The sequence below is a fragment of the Amblyomma mixtum genome, chromosome 1 (genome assembly GCF_055824585.1).
Source record: "Amblyomma mixtum isolate Tamu chromosome 1, ASM5582458v1, whole genome shotgun sequence".
In the NCBI taxonomy this organism is placed as follows: Eukaryota; Metazoa; Arthropoda; class Arachnida; order Ixodida; family Ixodidae; genus Amblyomma; species Amblyomma mixtum.
The window spans coordinates 155016660-155035306 of record NC_143012.1 but is presented as its reverse complement, the minus strand read 5'-3'; the positions used below and the strand labels follow the sequence as shown (position 1 = coordinate 155035306).

Genomic DNA, 18647 nt, shown 5'->3' with positions numbered 1-18647 from the left:
GATGTTTTTGAGGCTAGTGCGTACGGAGACCACGTGATCATCCGCGTGGTGATAGGGGGCGCTTACATTTCACCTGATTATTCTTCAACGTCATTCGCGGAAGAATGCGTATGCAGGTAACTTGTGAGCCATTTTGTAGCGCGCGCCCTTCTGAAACGAAATGACTTCCCTGGGAAAAAGCGCTATCCAGAAGTTCTCAGAGCAAATCGTAGTATACGGTTCAGAGGATACCTCATGCTGTCCAGATATCAGTGTGGGTAGGATTGCGGAAATCGATGCGTGCAAACAGAAGCTAATCTACTTACTTCACTGAAAACACGAAAATTAAGCAAAATCGCGTTTCACAAGCTCATTTCAATTTCACTCCCCCAGTGACAAAGCTTAGGCGCCAAGTAGGTCAGGCTTTTGCGTGGGTCCGGCCCAATCAGCAAATTACAGCCAGAGCAGAGCTCTGAAATGCAGACACCTGGGCACACACACAAAAAAAAAAACCTAAGAGTCCACTGCACCACTTGAGATCCCATCTTACGGTAGTTATTGCAAAGAAGCGGACAGTCGTTGTTTCAGCAGTAAGCACCGTAACTCTTGTGTATATGAGGTCGAACCGTGCGGGGAGCGTGGCAAGATACACCTGTGTATATTTTCAGGACTGGCAATGTGAAATTCGATAAAGGATCTCACAAAACTTGTAGCGGCTCATTGCATCCGCGAAGGATATGCGCCCGTGCCAACGGTGAACTACAAATGCAACGAAAGATTGCCGTTCCTGTGCCCGCGGAATCCTCTGCTTCGGTTGTCCAAAGACACGAGCATGAAGCCTTATGCTGCCTCGAGCGCCCTCAGTAGTCAATATGTGCTTCCCTCAGCTGTCAACAACATGAAAATAGCTAAGCGGGTATCGCCGTCACGAAACATACGCGACCGATTTCGCTGTCGCGTCCACTCACCACTCACATCCACTTATTGCCACTCATTGCCACTCACGTCCACTCACAACCACTCATTGCCACTCATGTCCACTCACAACCACTCATAGCCACTCACGTCCACTCACAACCACTCATTGCTACTCACGTCCACTCACAACCACTCATTGCCGCTCACAACCACTCCCTGCCACTCACATCTACTCATCAAACATGTCCACTCACCACTCACCTCTACTTACGCTCACATCCACTCACTCGCACTCACACTGATCTCCACTTACACTCACATCCACTCACTCACACTCACACTCATGGCCACCCATGCTGACATCCACTCACTCGCACTCACACTCACGTCAACTCACACTCACGACCACTCACTCACACTCACAGACGTGAGTGTGAGTGAGGCGATATGAGTGCACTCATGAGTGAGTGTGCCGACCTATGAGAAGGACACACACAAAAAAAAACAGCGCAGTTGTGTGTCCTTCTTGTTTCCTTTGTCTGCAAGCGCTGTTTTTCTCAAGATGTACCCCAACCAACTCGCCCAGCAACACACCTTGCCTTTTAGGACAGTTGACAATATGTGGTTCTACAGTTCTGCAATGCATATGAGAAAAAGTATTCTTGACAAAAGGCTAAGCCGTAGCTGTCATCTTGCACACTGAAAGCTGCAGCGCAAACTACTATTCATCTTATTTTGCAAAGAGAATACTGCTGCAACAGAAAAACAGTATTACTCATTTTTCAGAGCATTGCTGGTGCAATTTGTGACACGAACTTATATTGCCATGGTAGAACCAGCCGTGAATAGCCTTCCCTCACATGATAAAGCACTTCATAAATGAACTTGCTTGGCTCTTACACAGTGTCTCTCCACCAGCCTTCCAAGCAATGAGCCTTCTGTTGTGTGATGGGAACACTGTGCCAATTTTGTTGCCTAGAAATTCTAAAATGCCCCTATTTGTCGAGAAGGCAGCTTAGAGAAACATATAGTGCCCAGTTAATGTCATTTCCTTTTTACTCATTAATGAAAAATGCTTCAAAACCCAACTGCAATGAAATTATAATTTGGCTAGAATGCCTGTTAATGTGCTGGGTGTGTCATAAAACTAATTGCAACAAAGTTTCATACTTCTCAGAAAACTGACTCTGTTGCTACAAGTGTTTAAAAAGCTGTGTAGACAACGTGGCATGTCCATATAGGCAGATACGGATACCCGAGTGCCATACGGCCTCATGTCTGGCCCATTGGGAATGAACAGATTAAGGACAGTGTAGAGTGAAAGGCTAGGGGCTAAAATGTGGCTTGGCAGTCATGGGTATGGTGCTGTGGCAAAGTTCTTAGGAATTTGTTTCAATCCTGCAGATGCTGATTTCTGTTTCCATTCCAGGTTTCTGTACACCATATTTACTTAAATAATGGATGCATTTGCATAATAAATGCTTTCCCTACATCAATCATCAAAATCTGGGGAAAGTTCAACTGACCACACCATGGTTTACACCATGTAATAAATGCACCAAACTTACCATTCTAATTTTTTCCCACAAGAAACTGCATCCATGATGCAAGCAACTGCGGTATTACAGGTTACAGAATGAAGCACTGTCAGCCGTATTATGTGGCCGCAAGACTGCCTGGCGCCATGTGAAGAGGAATGCTCCCAAGGCTCATCACATCACATTTACTCCAGTATCCAGATATGGCACCCATTTCATCCTGCACGTCACATTCACCTCGGGCTGGTGATAGCCTGCCAGCTAGATTAAGAATGTCGCAAATAAAATGTCTACCTAACTGAAAACTGCGGTTGTATATATCGGAGATTTCTGACTTGTGGCAGTCTACCTGGACAGGTTATGGTAATGCAAGGCAGCCCATTATGCACAGCATATGAGTGCATAGGCGCCACAACTTCGCATCTTTTTTAAGGGTTCATGTTTTGCACTATTGGGTGTGACCCGACCCATCTCTCCACAATCCTCGCGTAATTAATAATAAAGTGCTCCTAATCCTTTTTTGACAGCCAAAATGTATTTTCCTAGGCATATTGGCAATCTGCAATTTGTATTTCTCCACAGATTTGGTACTTCTGAGAAGTTGGACGGTCATTTTTATAAATGATATATTTTTAATAAGCTAACAGATACTATTCTTGATTTAAACATTTGCAGGCATATATACGCTGCCATTGTTTGCCTTGATAAATACCGTGTCCATTGTGTAATCATAGTACAAACACGTTAATTGATTCTAAAGGATGTTAATGCTGCTTAATTACGCCGTACAAGCCCAGCTGTGGCTTTGGAAAGCTGCCCTTCCTTGGACTCTGACATTAAATACAACTTGTACGTGGGAAAGACTAATCTTACTGTGAGTGTAACGACAAAATTAAACAAATTCCATTAGACGCTGGTATGATCCCGGCTGCGGCAGTTGTATTCCGATGGTGACACACTACAGGCCCAGATGCTGTGCGATGTCGGAGCACGTTAAGGGCCACTGTTGGTCGAAATTACTGGATCCTTCAACTGTGGCGCCCCTCATAGCCTGAGTCGCTTTGGGACGTTAAACCCCATAAGCCAAAGTTAGCATTATGTTCCTGCCGGACCGAGCAGCCACTGACAGGGTAAGACTGTACGAATGGGTACCATCAATCACTACGTGACACCTCCACTCCACTCACCCGATGAAATCCCATCCATCAGTGACACATCCACTCTCTCCACCCTTCGACTCAGATTTTCAACCGCTTGCCAACCGCCTCCTCCCGCCCTCTCTTCTTCCCTCTTCCCTGCAATTTCGTGAAGGTGGATTTCACTCCCTCCACTCTGTCACCTGAGGCTTCAGACCGACGGATTATTCCAACATAGGGGGTTCTGATGCTGATGCACTAAAATGATATTTTTGAAAGGCAGCTACAGTTTGTTACATGTTAAGGAGAAGGGTACTCGCTGCACCATGCAAAATGCGAGATCATTCCCTGGTGTGCACACACTGCATCACAAGGAAGTACATTTGGCACCTAAATTTAAATGTGCAGTATAGCGAGCAGTTAGCACCAGGTGCTGTACACAGACACGAGCACAAAATGAACACGCTTATTACCAGGCCCTCTCTGTGCACTCTCCCTATGCATAGTGCGAAGACTGCTTTTGAAGCTAAGGTTGGCCACATTACAAAGAAATAAAGACAGCATGAACATGAGAACCGGACACGCAGCACTGACAGAAATCTCGATAGTCGGTGCTGTGTGTCTGGTTCCCGTGTCGTCCCTTTCTGTTCGGCGACCAACCTTAACTAGAACAAACAACTTGCCCGAACCCTTGCTTTTGAAGCATTGCACATTGCATGCAGTAAGTAGCACACAGTACAATGCACAGACTGAGCCATGTGTGTTATTGTATCAGCAGTAAACCACGTGCAAAAAAAAAAGAAAAGACAGCCAATAACTACAGTCGGTAAAGCGAAATTTGAGCGCAGCTCTTCACATGTTTTAGTTTTGCAGTATGCTGAAGTAAAGAATTCCAGAGAGCCACCTGCCCCGGCGAGAGGCAGTGATAGGTGACATTTCGCCCTGAGCACTTGGCTATTACATACTTTGTACACAAGTTCTGTCCCGCCTCATACGAACACCAAAACACTTTCTTGAATATCTTTTTCAATGAAGGCAAATACACTGGCTTACACAAACATCGAAATTACTTGCTATTACATCTTAATAAAGTGTTCAGTGTCACACTATTACGATGCTATATATCAATTTATGCATGCCAGCACATCATCTCTGGCTGAAAAGATCTGACAAATCTTGCTTTTTGACAGTATGTGGGCACAGAGTCATTGATTGCACAGACCAAATATGACTATACCAGCAGAACGAGAACTCGGAGGATTACCTTAGAACTCATGTGCCTTTGAAAACATGCAGTGAACATGGAAACAATTTTATTTTTAAGGTGCGCCGCCCAGCGTATGCACATGCGTTCAGTGCACTCTCTGCGCCATGAAGGACGACTCGGTCCCAAGAGCAGAAGTACACACTGCCAGTGCATTCCAGAACACTCAATTCAGATAGGTACAACATGAGACGTAAGCAACGTATCTAGCGTTCGCACCGTGCAGCTTTATTGCAGCTTTATTGCTTCGCTCTGTCCCGAGCATTTTTCAGTCCACTGAGGTGGTTGCAAGCCACAGGTCTTGCGATTATTCTGCCGGCAATTGATTCTCTCTGTGATCTAGCAGATCTACGCCACCTCGCACTCACAACAGTCGTCAACTGGTACTGTCGCCATTTGGTGTCCAGATCAGTGTCTTGAAGGATCGAAGGCGGGCTGGAAACGACATGCTGCAATGTTCTCCAACCCTTGCACCATGAGAAAGTCAATGCGACGACATATCACAGCCCACGCACTGCATCGTGATGATTATAACAAGAGTTATATGCACAGATATTTTCCAGAATGAGCTGGAAACACCCAGATCAGGGACGCCAGTACTGGACGGCGCGGGCTTGCGTCCTGCTCACTCACCTTTAGGGACGCATGGGCGGTAAACACGCATTCCATAGGCGGTCTACTGGTCACAAACAAAAAAGGGGCAAATTTAAAGAACTACACACGCCACAAAGACGAGACACCGACGAATACTTCACTCGCAACAGCCGCCGACCGCGATTCAAACGTACGTAAACAACCGCCATGTTGTTTTTTTTCTTCTTTGCTAACTGACTGTAGGGGGCGCTGTAAGAGCGCTAGCATCATCATCATCGCGCGCTCCCTCAAAGAAAATTAAATACAAATAGCCGACACCAGCAATAAACTAGAAAAAAAAAGCATTAAACGTTAAAAATTGCAACATAAATAAGAAAGTCATTTATGCAGTTGACGAAAATCAACACACCCATTCAAAGGAAACGCCAATAAAATTGATTCATACAAATAAAACAAAAATATAAATATGCATGTTTTCTTTTTCTTGGTTTTGACTAAAGCTAGGACGTGCGACTATTTTTTGGCAGTTTTCTAAATCGGGTCGCCCAGTGCGACCATAAGAAAATTAAGGCAAGAAAACTGAAAACGTAACAGGGGCACTTAAGGGTCAACATTGCATCGTCAACAATATGCACGCTTTCTCTCTTGCTGCTCATCCCAAGCTTGAATGCATGTCAATTTGCTGTTTCAAAGCAGAACGGTCTTCTATCATTGTAGCGGATTGAACCGAACCAAATGTACTGTCATGAACAAAGCGGTCACATAACTTTCACTTATGCAGCTCAAACTCACATTATTTATTATTTGAGTTTAGTTTTAATGACATGAAAGAACCACAAGTACCATTATAAATGGTATTTTTCATCAGAGCACTTCGGATGGACTAGAAGCCTTACTCCCAACAGTGTACAATAAAGCCATTCACACAAATCATGTTGGCAGCAATGTTGAAACTGTGTGCGTCCACCTTACTTGAAACTGCAACGGATGCAAGACAGACAAAATTTTACCATTCAAAATCATAATGTGCCGAGATATTGCTGCAATCTTGAACGTAACCACGCTTGCCATTACAATCAAAATGACTCAACAGCACATGCAAACATGACAATCTTTTTTTCACAGACATTTTGACACTACATTTAGTTCACTATTTATGCAACTTCCGTTTATTTGCACGATGGACACGAATATTCACATGCACGCCAGTCTTAGCATGAGTGCCATGCATACGTAATTGTCGATATGCACCCCGTCACACATTGTGCATTTACACATAAAAATACTCATGAAAACTCAACAAGTGCTCAGCAATTACTGCAGCTTAAATGGTCAAGCACACAGAACACGTCAAAGTTATGGTATGGTATAGAATATGGGGTTTAACGTCCGAAGGCAACATGGGTTATGAGGAACGCCATAGTGCAGCGCTACGGATTAATTTTGACCACATGGGGCTCTTTATCGAGCACTGATGTCACTCAGTACACAGGCGCCTAGCATTTCGCCTCCACTGATAGGCAGCTGGCGCAACTGGGATCGAACCCGTCCTTGGGAACAGCAGCGGGCACCCTAACCACTCAGCCATTGCAGAGGGGCAACGGCTGACCACATTATAAGCAACCAAAAGTTCAGGTCTCTGCTTTATGTCTTACATGTTGCCTAGGTATCGTCTACTTTTACTAAATCTGCAATCTAAAAATTAACAATAGACAACTTCCCCACTCCATCTAAATTACTATAATTGTCCCATGCCCTTCTTGGTTTGCTACACACTTAAGCTTATAATTTTCGGCTAGTTTTATCAAGGTGTCATACAAGTGTAACAGCTGCCACAGTATGAATTGTGGATTCTAAGAGAAAAAAGAACTCACAAATTTTGCACTACTTTGAACAAAAATATTCAGCCAATATATGCACAACAGGCATACACCAATAACATTTCTACCGCAAAACCGTGAACCCACCGTACCGAGGGCCAGTAATAGAAAATCACTGGCCTCCGCGGTGCCTCAGAGGTTATGGTGCTTGGCTGTTGACCCGAAAGACCTGGGTTCGATCCAGGCTGTGGCAGTCGCATTTCGATGGAGGCAAAATTCTATAGACCCCTACAAAAATTTTATTAGTCACCCCTTGTCATGCTAATATGCAGGTACCAATTATTTCTGTAACGTACCTCTTATCATTTCTGTAATACCCGTTACTAGGTCTTCAAGAAAATAATAAACTGAAATGTAGCAAAGAGCTGATGGTTGTCTTTTCATAGAACATTCTTCACAGCAGCTCTGCTTCTGAAAGGAGCACCTCATTCTTTGTGGACTCAACTAGTTTTCTTCTATTTTAATCACCATGAGGTCAGTTACTCCAGTAACACTCTGACTCCTGATATGCTACACTCTAGTGAGCCAGTTTCACAACTCTCATAAAAGAATGATGAACTCAAAGGTCTGCCACAAGCATGTCATGGGCTACATCTTTAATGGAGTAGAGAAACCAAATTTTTGGATGCGCATTTCTCTTTACACTGATGCACTAGGCAATGCTGTACACAAGCCACCATGTGGATTTTAACTTTGTCAGCTAAATAATTTACAATTGAATTTTTTTTCTCGTGTCATCTGGTTTCGGTTTTTAACAGCCGAATGACTGCTCTGAAGTCAGATACATGTTCAGGTCACATGAGGCATGCAAAAAGAGATATAATCGCTGCCTGTTCACTTTATGTGACTCCAACTCTTAGACAGGTTTGTGTACGAGTTGATGCAAATAACAATGAACAAAGCTGCAACAATACTGCTGTCTTTGTATGCCTCACATGACCTGAACACATCCCTGACATCACAGTCGTCGTTCGGTTGTTTAAGCTAAAGCAGTGCGAGAGAAAAAATGCAATTATAAATATATTGCCTCTTGTCGCAATCCATGCAGCTGTCTAGTCTTTCTAAAGTACTGCGCATCATTCTAACCGAAAGAAACAACTAAAATTTTGTTGTCTCTACTCCTTTAATACCTACTGGGCCTTGACAATATAAAAAGCACCTAAACATATCAGCGAACTGAGCTGCCAACCTTCAAAAATGTATCCACAAGCTCTTTTCACATTGTGCTTTTAAATATGTTGCCTCATACTCGTGATATACATATGTTCTGACTATGCACATTACAAAAACAGTAATTCAGGAACCAGCAGACCCACCCATTCAGCAGCATGGCAAGCGAAGAATGAAAATTAGAATGCAGCTAGAAAGAAAAGGCACACAGCTTTTTCAGACCTTCTAATTTGAATACCTCAAACTTATGTGGCCAACTGTAAATGTTTCCTTACTGAAATCTCACACTCCTTTAGACGTTTGCCATAAAGCAGAGAAAAATTTGTCAACATGCTTCCCTCTAAAAGGAACAACCAAATATAAGCAGACAAGCCATGTTTACATTTCATGCATTTTTAAGCTCTTCACTGTATGCAGAGAAGCATGTCACATGCATGGCGTGTTGATGTTTGGTTTATGCTGCTTCTTCACTTTATATTGAAAGGTCATGGCTACTCTTTTTTTTTGTGTGTGTCCATTGCCCCACAGAGCTACCATCTATGGAGCAAGCTTATTTGCATTTAAAGGTCGCTTGCCTAGTCACTGCTGACTCCACACAAAACAGATTTTCCCCTCAAAACTGGCAACGTGCAGTAAAAGCAGGCGTGCAATTAATGTGACACCTCATACACTTCATAATGATGCAGTGGCCTACAAGGCCAAGCCAGCATGCTATTCATGTATGCGCACAAATTATATTCACTTATACAATGCTAATGTCAAAAAGAAACCCTTCTAGCTACAAATGCTAGCACAAAGTTAACGCAGCGCATTACGGCATGCATGGCATCCAACGTCCCTGTACAACATACTTTTACTAATAAGGCTAAAACAGTGCACCTGCACACGGATGAAGGAAGATGAGACAAAACGCAGCATCTTCCTTATGCAGGTGTGCTGTTTTTGCCTTATTATGTCATACCAACTTGCCCATCAGTCTGTGTTTTCACTAACTGGTGCAGCAGAAAAAACAGCTAGCTGTGAAATTTGGAATGCATTCATGGCGTCTAGAAATTGAAGCTCAGAAAATGTAACACACAGAAAGTGCAAGAAACTGATCATCCCGAGTGTTTACGTTTCTCTCTGTGTTGTGTTTTACTTACACCGCAATAACCCAACATCGTTCCCAAACAAACCCAAGGGCCACACTGGCTACGCGGATGCTGAAAGCCTAAGTCAAGCCTCCCACTTCATCACAAACCATTACAGAAATGACAGAGCAAGCAAAACAAGCTTCGGCCTTGTCTGGCTTTATTCCAATGCTGAACGTTACAAGAAATACACCAAGAACCACACGTTCTACTTAATGAGTATAAAAACACTTCACCAAATAGATAAAAGAAAAGCAGCTTTCTACATATTCAAAGGTTCGGTGGTGTGACCATACTACGACATTCGCTAAACGCCTATCAGCGAAGAAAGAGGCGTACGGATCATAGTTCATGTGGCACGATGCGTCGCGTTAAGTTTCTCCGTGGGCAACGTTACGGCGTCGTACAAAGCAGCTGTGGCCTACCGTGTGCTTTGCGCAACATGGGTGTCAACGCGAAGTAATCCATTACAGCTTGGCTAGTTGGTGGGTAGACACTGCAGGCATATTAAACATTAAGACGGAAGATGTGTTGTCCTTTCAAAGGCTAGCGTGTAGTACGTCCAGTCCGCCTTCCTTCCGCATTTTAATTTTTTTTTTAGCATAGCTTGTCGCCGGTGGGCATACATGCAGGACTCCAGGAACATAGTTTATATGTACCGCAACTGCCAAATGGCTCGCAGTATCCACCATTTTTATGCATACGAGCTCATCCTATCAGTACGTACAGGTCAGAATCAGTTACGCGCAACACAAGGAAACATAATTTTCGACACTCATCCAATGCTTCAAACCATTGCCTCCTTCTAGAGGAGGCAATGTTCAAACACGAGATACAATACCGAAAGGTGCCGAAGAGAACTGAAGTGACCTCAAATTCAGTCAAGCACCGCCTTGCAAAACGTCTCTAGGGGCTTCCGATATCATACCACGGCTGGAACAGGTCGCACTGCAAACTTGCATAATAAAGACAACACTAGGGCACTGGGGTACAAGTCCGGACGTTAGCGCGGTCAATATTACTCGCCATTGCACCAACCTTTGATGACTTTCACGGCAGCACTTACTCCACGCGTCAATGCACCGCGCGGTGAACAGCCATCGCAGCCATGTCAACAAACCACCGTGGCGTTGGCGATGACAGCGATGGTCACCGTGGCAACCGTGGAGACGCCAGCGACCTAGAAACTATGGCTAGGGACGTTTCAAAATTTTGCGACGCCATTTTTACCTAATTTTGCAACAAAAAGTACCCAGAAATGTACCTAAACAAACGCCATTTTGTTATGACGTCATTAAAAGTCACGTGACATAAGGATCGTCTTCCTCCATTTAGCCTTACGCCCAAACTCGACTCCCTCCTGTCCGGCCTTTCTCTTCACAATTTTGGGCAAGGTGTGTCGAGTGGCTTTTTTTTTCGCTGCCGTCCTGGTAAGGTCACGGCCGGTCTCGACGCGCGCGCTTTCTGGTTTGAGCCAACGTTTTTTGAACAGCGCTGGCCGCCACGAAGGTTTGAAGCGGAATGGAAAGTGTCGCCCCTAGCTGTATTCTTGTTAGTTTTCGTTCGCTTTTCCTGCTTTTTTCCAGTTTTTGTGGTATTCGAAAAGCTTTCAGTACTCAGAGACATAATATTTTGGATCCATTTCACAAGTATAAAGGAACAATATGCAAACTGGACGCCCAACCAATGAGAAAGGCAGCGCCCTATCTAGATGCCACCTGATTTCCGCTGCCGCAAATGGCCGCCGCGTTGCGACACCATCGGCTCGAAACAAGCATTTCTAGCGAAGATTAAAATATCAAATATTATGATTTCGGTGATCTCATTGCGCGTTCAAGACTCACAATGTCCCTTACTCTGCATACAAAGAATAAAGACCCCATGCTTTATCTACGTCGCAGGGCACCTTTAAGAGCAAGCGTTTCAGAACTTGCCCACTAGGAAATGGGACATAGCCTGAATCGATGGACTCACTTACAGCGCACCTCTTAGTGTTTCGTTCGCCGGTTGGGCGGCGTCGGTGCTGGTGGTGTGTAGTGTGTAGTGGATCACGTGACCACCCTTTTGCCGTCTTGGGGTGGTCTTACACACAACTTTCTCCTTACAAAAAAAGACAAACCGGTTTGCGAAGAATGCGGAGACGAACTTACGGTTAACCATATTTTAATCTCTTGTGTTAAACTTGAAAAACTGAGAAAAAAGTACTTTAGTCAATTTTATAAAGAATGCATTCCTTTTCATCCAGCACTGCTCTTAGACGATAATGCCATTGTTAACATTCCTTCTATATTTAGCTTTTTAAAAGAAGCAGGCGTACTGGAAAAACTATAATTAATGAACCACTGGTTCACTCTATTGCATGATACACCTCAGCCACTTTCTCATTCATGTGAAGAAGGCTGAGGTTTTTATTTTATTGGTTGGGATCCTCGACATCCTTGGCAAGCCAAGGATGGCCGCTGAGGCTACCTGACCTTTTTAAAGCTTTTACCATTAGCCATTGCTAGATCTCGTCTTCTCCGTTATTACTAGGTAGTTACATTTTTCACGCCATTTACACCACTGATCACGTTCCACATTTTTATTAAATCCCGCAGAAAACATTTTCCATACCTTGTGCTTGGCGCATGATGGCCAGCTGCCTATGTGCCATAAAACACAACACAACACGCTTTTCGTCGCGGTCAGGCGACCACTTAGTGCACGCAGGCCGTGCCTTGCGCATCCAATTCCGGCCCCGTTAGGACAGAGACGAAACGCATACGACGCCCGTGTGCCGTGCGATGTCAGTTAAGTGCCAGCCACAACGAAATTTTACTTCTGCTGCAACGCCTTTTAATTTATGTCATCAAACTAACCGTGACAAATTTACAATCTTGTTAGATAACTCGCTCTGCTGTTACAAGCTCTTAAAAAAAGGCACGAAGGAAGAATGGTCTCGCTCCGTCTAAAAAGGTCAGTAGGCAGGCGACGCGTACACCTGGCAGCTTAACCTGAAGTTCGGCAACTTAACCGGATATGATGTATACGCGCGGGAACCCAAGAGCTCTCCTCATTTGAGTCCATTGCAGGTCAGCCGATTATGGATGGCGTGAAGTGAAAGGCTGGAGGCTATAAGATTCAGCTGGGCAGTCCTAGTTTGGCACAATTGTTCCTCCATGCTGTGCAGCCGTCTTCGGCACTAATGCGCACGCCACGCATGAACGCACACGTCGAGTGCGTTTCCAAGGTGTACGGCAAACAAGGAGCGTTGTGGGGCATTTAATGATCTGTTCTATTTTGCGTGGCGTTGTGGCGGGGTCCTCGCCTGCCTGCACGGTTTGTTCAGAATGAATCGAAAGTCGATGCATCGTCTCTAGCGATTCCATCCGAAAGAGTATTTCGCAAAAGCTGCACTAACAGCACCACCTCTATGCGGAAGTGATGAATGTCACCGGCGTTCGTTCGCAGTATTGTCAATTCATGTGGTCGCATTACGTGCTTTGCGTGGCCGCTCGCTGCGGTTTTTGCTGGCAGCACCGAGTCATGTTATGCGTCATTTCGGGCACTGGGTAACTTCTACCCTCTTTCGAGCTTTGGGTCCAAAGAAAACTACCATCTTGCGAACGATGCCTCACACGCATACTTCTGTCACGACCGTCATCTCTTATGTGTCTCGACATTCTACTAGAATGACTTGTTACTGGGCATAAAATTCGTTCTGTTGTCCTTTGAAGCACCTAAGATAACTAAATTAATTCATAGCCCTCCTCTATGGCGTCTCTCTCTCTCTCTTCGTTCTTTCATTCCCTCTTTTGATCCCTTCCCCCACTGCGTGGTTGCGGTGTCCACCGGGAAGTGAGACAGATACTGCGACATTTTCTTTACTCGGCCATACTAAACAACTACAAATGCAGCAGCAGGATGCGGTACCCACCTACGCACAAATTCTTAAACAAAAAACAGGCTGTCACACGGAGACAACTACAAACGGGGTCATATCCAAACCGAAACACACTACGCAAAATTCACCCCACACTTTACGCACACAATTGTCCGTGGTGCCATGAAAAACCTACACTGTATCACATAACATGGGCATGTCAAAAAGTCGACGTCGTCCCAGTTATAGCAAACCCAAGTGTGGAGCAATGGGAGGGTCTGCTCTCCAGCGACTGCCGCGATGACCAGATCGGTTTGATACGGCGAGCTCAGCTGAGGGCAGCATCCAGCGGAGCCCTGGAATAGGGGCAACCGACCGTTGCGGATGGACTCATCTGACCACATAAAAGCACTTGTGCTAGAGCTAAATAAAGTTATCCTATCCTATCTTATCCTCAAAACCAAATTTTACAAGCTTCTTATATATGGGAAAAGCACGGTGACATCGTTAAGCGAGTGGGCCCCTGTACAGTACCGTGAAGGAACGGGTGAAAGGGACGCGATTACGACAAACGATTACGATACTCTCGGCAACCGTAATCGTAAACGCGCCTTCCGCATGCACAGAATAGCAGCACCGACGTCGACAAGGTCCAGCCGTGAAAGCGACTTCACTATTTAAATTTGCAGAAGAAAACTTCAACATCCGATCCCAGAAATCACCCACAACAGCTGTGCAGTGCATGTAATAACGCATTACCGAGTACCGTAATCGTGCTGTGAATATCTTCTCCGAAGACTGCCGTGTTGTCCGTGCCGGTGATTTTCACGAGGTTTCTGTCGTGGCACACCTTTTTGGCGGACGCAAAGGCTGCGGAGAGAACTGTGCGAATGTACAGGGTTCCACAACCGGGCGCAGTGAGCACCGTGCTCCTCTTCTCCCCTCCACCAGATTTGGAAGCTTCGATCGTGACTGCCCCTGCCTGATTCTCTCACACAGCAATCTCATCCGTGGTTCCCTGTGTGTCCGCCTTTATCAATGTCGTTATAAGTGCTTCTGCAGCGTAGTTGGACACCGCCAACTTCGTAGATGTTGTGAATGCATGGACACCGGAATAGAACGGGAAACAATAAGTTTCTTAAGATTGAAACCTTGCGCATGTGTGCTGGTCATAGAGGAAAGCCCAAAGGCTTTGGAAGCTTGGCGCTTTATGGAAATTTCCTGCAAACATTGACGTTTGCTGCTTTGGCAACTTTGGTCCGCGGCGGCCGTACGTATCTTCCAAGCCCGGCGACGAGGGGAAAAGGTGCGCGGTACTCTGAAAACTTATCCGGCTGTCGAGACACCGAGAATGAGCGGTGACGGCGGGGAATCCTTTCTTGTTGTCTCCCACCTTCTTCCAACTTGTGGCGCTGCCCGTCGGCGCTGAATGGCGCCGGGTGCGCTGGTGCGAGCATTGTGTGCACGCGCCGGCAGCTATCGACTGGCTGAGCGGAGTTCGATTGGCCGCCGGCTCGGTCTGTTTAGAGGCGATTTGGGGGGACACTGGCGTTGCGTTGTTGCCGACCGGCGCTCATTAATACCGGACGACGCATGCCGAATGATCGAATGCAGTCAGTCGTCGTCCGTGCGGAGGCGCTGTCCCTCGTTGTGCGGGAGCCGTTCAATAAGATTGGCTTCCCGGTCTTGCAGGCTCGTTACTGAGCGATGCACCAGAGAGACAGCGCATTGGAATCGAAAGTTTGGAGTGTTGTCCTCTATAACCCACGTCGCCCTGTAGTCCCAACCGCTGCCCTGCAGTGTCGGCGGCGTGTCGTCGCAGAAGGGTGAAAGCAGCTGCCAGCTGCGCGCTGCAGGGGCGATTCGTGGGACGCTGAGCGCCTAACCTTCAGATGCTCTTGGGAGGCAAGTCGGATGGTACGACCTCTTGGCTGTCAGGTGGGTGGGGAGGCAGAATTTCTCGTAACTGCAGTTCGTGCAGGGCGGCCTTGATGTCGCGGCTTGCGTAGAACCGAGCTTTGTCGTCTTGAGTGATTGCGCCTTTGTGAATGCGAACTCCACGCGAAGGTGCACGCATTTTACGTGTCATTGCGCTCGTGGCGCCCTGACTGACGGTGCGTCCACTGCGGGGATAGAAGCTGGCCTGTCAGCTTTTGTAGTCCGCATCAATGTGTACCTCCCGACCGTGTTGACGTAAATGCAGGGCCACTTATTGTAAATGGCGCTCATTGGACGGTGTACATATATATGGACAGGCAAACGCCTTCAGCTGTGAGAAATACATTATCGATGCGGTGTTGTATAGTCCGCAATTATGAGACTAGTTTGACGCCACTGGTGCCACCTGCGTAACGAATCCAAGACTTTGATTTGAATTATAAGCGCTTTGAATGTCATCCTTTACAGCCAGAAAGGTCAAAATCTGTTGAGCGCCTCTTGTGATGTAGGTACGAATTGCGCACAAAAGACACACACAGGAAAAACACGAGGGAGACTGAAAGAGCGCAAACTATCAACTGGTGTTTATTCGATTCAGTGCCGCTTTATAGGCAGTGTGTACACGTGCCTACAAAGAGGGGAAGGAAAGGATAAGGAGGCAAATCAACCCTGCGCGACAATCCATCAAAACCGCTCCAAAAAATTCTTTTCCGCGTTGTACAATGAAACGGAGGTGTCACTCACACAATTATCACCTCTTGCCTTGATGTGGTATGCCTCTAGAAGTTCACGGGAAACTTTGTCATTACTCCTGCCCAGAATTCTGATATTATTCAGCAGTGGCTCACAACCTGTGCATGCAATGCAATGAGCCGGCAAATTTGCTCCTTCTCTATTCCTAATTGAACGCTGATGCTCCCCTGCGCGTTCATTCACGCAGCGTCCTGTCTGGCCCACATACACGCGACCACACTTGAGCGGGATGAGATACACAACGCCCGTGGCGCATTTTACGAATTGTGCCGCATGCTTTATCACGCATGCTCTTCGTCGAGCGCCTTCCGCGCTGATCCTTGGGCACAACCCGGCGAGCTTGCGTGGCGCCGAAAACACCACAGGGACGCCATGCCTATTTGCCACTTTTTTCATGTTGTGGGCCACCTTGTGCATATACGGGATGACCGTAGTCTTTCTTCGCGGCAATCGCTCCTCGTTGTTGGCGCGGTTTCCTTTTTTTACCTTCCGAAGAAGGTTCTCGGCCACAGCGGAGATGACCTCGCAGGGGAAACCGGCTGAAAGCAGCCTGTTTATCTGATTGTGAAAGCTGGTGCGCATTGCATGCGGGCATGATTTCGTCAAAGAAGATTCCAGGCACGAGCTAACTATGGCTCTCTTAACTATCTTCGAGTGGGCAGAATCATAGGGAAGAAGCCCTTTCTGCGCTCTCGGTGCGTAGTGCCAGCAGATGTGATGCAAACCAATCTCTAGGTTCAGATCTAAAAATTGCAACGAACCATGGTTCGGAAGTTCGTGCGTAAAATTTAAACCCTTCCCATAACGTTTAAAAAGAGTTAAAATGCTATCCACTGAATGAGTGGGGGTCAAGGTTTTTTGTTTAGATAAAACAATTAGAAAATCGTCAACGTATCTAAATGCCTTAAGTACACCCTGGTTACTAAACACCTGATTCAGGGATCGGTCAATAGCGGCTAAGAAAATATTGCAAAGGGTCGGTGCGACGCAGGATCCAATGCAAATGCCTTGTCGTTGAATGTAAAAGTCATCGTTAAAAGAAATAAAAGTGGCTTGCAAATAAAATTCTAGCAAGGAAATGAAGCTGTCTGCTGGCACACCGGCTGAGTTTCGAAAACTTACTTCACCATTCCTTTCAATACATTCTCTGACGGCAACAAACAATTCATCATGAGGCACGGAATAAAACAAATCCTCCACATCTACAGAGAATGCGTATCCAATAGGAGCGTTGGATTTCAAAAAGCGCACAACATCACCGGAGGTTTTTGTGGCAAATGGGTCCTCAACTTGTAACCCACTCAGATGCTTCTGCAAATACTGGCTTATTAGGAACTGCCACGAACCCTTCTCACTAACAATTGCTCTGAACGGCACTGAGTCCTTGTGGGTCTTTGCGGTGAAGAAGACCGATAACGCTCTCTTCCTGCAATCAGTTATCGATCTTGCCAGCTTAGTTAAATCAAGATCACTGCACAAAGCCGCGGCCCTGCTCTTGATTCTTGTTGCACTGCAGGCTTCACGCGTACAAAGTTCTTAGCGATCGCTTGGCCAGCCTTTTCGTTGAACGCTTCTTCTCGTAAAGCGACGAACCCTCCAGTCTTATCAGCCTGTAGCAACCGCAGGTTGTTTTCCCTGAAGAAAGAGACAACACTTCTGGTCGGGTCTTTGGTGCGTTTAGTGTTCACGGTTCTTGCTAGAGCTTCTACTCCTTCCAAGAGGCACCTTTCACGATCTTCTTGTTCAACCTTGCTTGAAACACGCCGGTTAAGTGCTAGCAGGTCGTGAGCTGGGACCGTAGGCTCGTAGCTGTACTTTGGACCCTTGCTGAGTATACATGCAACTTCTTCAGGTATCGCAACGTCTCCCAGGACTTGAAGACCTCTTCCCTGGATAGGCTTGGACGAAGTTCTATCGTAAGCCCGGACCTTGACCCCCACTCATTCAGTGGATAGCATTTTAACTCTTTTTAAACGTTATGGGAAGGGTTTAAATTTTACGCACGAACTTCCGAACCATGGTTCGTTGCAATTTTTAGATCTGAACCTAGAGATTGGTTTGCATCACATCTGCTGGCACTACGCACCGAGAGCGCAGAAAGGGCTTCTTCCCTATGATTCTGCCCACTCGAAGATAGTTAAGAGAGCCATAGTTAGCTCGTGCCTGGAATCTTCTTTGACGAAATCATGCCCGCATGCAATGCGCACCAGCTTTCACAATCAGATAAACAGGCTGCTTTCAGCCGGTTTCCCCTGCGAGGTCATCTCCGCTGTGGCCGAGAACCTTCTTCGGAAGGTAAAAAAAGGAAACCGCGCCAACAACGAGGAGCGATTGCCGCGAAGAAAGACTACGGTCATCCCGTATATGCACAAGGTGGCCCACAACATGAAAAAAGTGGCAAATAGGCATGGCGTCCCTGTGGTGTTTTCGGCGCCACGCAAGCTCGCCGGGTTGTGCCCAAGGATCAGCGCGGAAGGCGCTCGAC

The 18647-nt window shown here is 46.2% G+C and overlaps 1 protein-coding gene and 1 long non-coding RNA gene across 2 annotated transcripts in view; both read left to right on the top strand.

Annotated features, from left to right (window-relative positions):
• LOC149369427 (tetraspanin-9-like) overlaps positions 1 to 18647 on the top strand; it is a 122233-nt gene that overhangs the window by 45135 nt on the left and 58451 nt on the right. The window lies entirely within an intron of this gene.
• On the top strand, positions 1401 to 2740 carry LOC149369428 (uncharacterized). The gene is made up of 2 exons (XR_016285259.1): positions 1401 to 2443; positions 2526 to 2740. It is a non-coding gene; the product is annotated as an uncharacterized LOC149369428 (long non-coding RNA).